The sequence below is a fragment of the Branchiostoma floridae genome, chromosome 3 (assembly GCF_000003815.2).
Source record: "Branchiostoma floridae strain S238N-H82 chromosome 3, Bfl_VNyyK, whole genome shotgun sequence".
In the NCBI taxonomy this organism is placed as follows: Eukaryota; Metazoa; Chordata; class Leptocardii; order Amphioxiformes; family Branchiostomatidae; genus Branchiostoma; species Branchiostoma floridae.
Window position 1 is genome coordinate 9,550,594 of NC_049981.1, and position 1,705 is coordinate 9,552,298.

The 1,705-nt window shown below is 37.9% G+C and overlaps 1 protein-coding gene across 2 annotated transcripts in view; it reads left to right on the plus strand.

Moving 5' to 3' along the window:
• Nucleotides 1–1,705, plus strand: part of LOC118410856 (endoplasmic reticulum aminopeptidase 1-like) — a 59,339-nt gene that overhangs the window by 18,831 nt on the left and 38,803 nt on the right. The gene's annotated exons all lie outside the window — the stretch shown is intronic.

The window sequence follows — 1,705 nt, forward strand, 5'->3', positions numbered from 1 at the left end:
AATCGTCTAATGCAAGTAATCACATTCCATTTTGCTTGGGATTGCAATATGCTGTATTTGCTCGCGAGCAAATGTCGGCCTTTCTAGTGTTTCTTTCTTTCTTTCTTTCTTTCTTTCTCCTGTCAAATCTTCAGAACACGGTATCTCCCTTGTTCCTCAACCGAATGACTTGAAATTTGGCACAAGGGTAGAGTGGGCCAATACCCTCGGACGTTTTTTTCATTTTTTCCATATCTGTCTCTTAAATGATTTTATTAAGGTTTTTTGGTCATCTTAAGACCAAAACTGTATATTTGGGCCCCCTGTACCCTGGTATTATAACCGAATGAGCTGAAATTTGGTACAGATGTGCCTTGATAAGTCCCCCATATAGATTCAATATCAGTTTTGGTGTACAGTATAACAAAATACTTATTTTTGCGATTTTTTGGTCATTTTTTACCAAAAAAGGGCACTTTTGGCTCCTGTACCTTGGTTTTAGAACCGGATGACCTGAAATTTAGTATAGGAGTGCCCTAGACATATGCGCACATGGATTCAATAACACTTGAGGCATACGGTACAATAAAATGCTCAATTTTGCGATTATTTGGCCATTTTATGACCAAAAAGTACACTTTTGGCTATTGTGCTCTGGTTTTAAAACCAAATGACCTAAATTTTGGTAAAAGGGTGCACTAGATATTTATTCAAATGACACATGTATAATTTTTGTCATAGACTACGTCAAAATGATATATTTGGGGATTTTTTTGTCATTTTCCAATAGCCAGAGGGGTCAATGACCTTAAGGTCGTTGACCCCCAGCTGCAGATTGGACCTACTGGCATATATGTCTATTTAATCTAATAGATAGGTAACCAATCACTTAGCCTGAATCTATATCCTAAAGAGGGGGGGTGGCAGCCAATCAGCGAGCCCGGTGTTATCTGGAAGAGTCCATTCTTACACGGAGGGGTTCGTTTTTTTTTTAAATTCATCATTGGACTGGTGAAGTCTTTCAGTGGATGCATTTTTGGACAGGTCTATTTTGCAATTTTACAGAATGTGTGCTGGAAGAGTCTATTCTCGCACGGAGGGGGGATTTTTCAAAATTCATACTTAGTATTTTGGACTTTGGTGACTTCTAGTTTGTCAAAGTCTTTCAGTAGGGTTATTTTTGGACTGGTCTAATTTGCAATTTTACATGGGTGTTCTGGAAGAGTCCATTCTTGCATAGAGGGGGCTTTTTTTTAAATCCATTTTTTGGACTTCAGTGATTATGTCAAAGTCCTATTTTAGCGGATGTATTTTTGGACTGCTCTACTTTACATGGAAGAGTCCATTTTTTGCACACGGAAGGGGGATTTTTTCAAATTCAGTTTTGAACGGGTGATGATTCAAAATTCAATTTTAGTGGAAGTGTTTTTAGACTGGTCTATTATACCTTTTTATGCACTGGGACCTTTTTTGCTAAATTCAATTTTGGATTTGGTTTCTTATTCAAAAGGCCAAGGTTTCAGTGGGAGTATTTCTGGACTGGTCTATTGTGCAAATTCACATAGGGTGCACTGGAGTCCATTCTTGAACGGGGGAATTTTGTAAGACTCATTTTTGGGTTAAACCGTCATTAGTAAAAGTGATTTTTCAAATGGGTGATTTTGAAATAGCCTATTGTTGCATGGGGAGGGAGATGGCTGAAATATGCTGTATTTGCTCTCAAGCA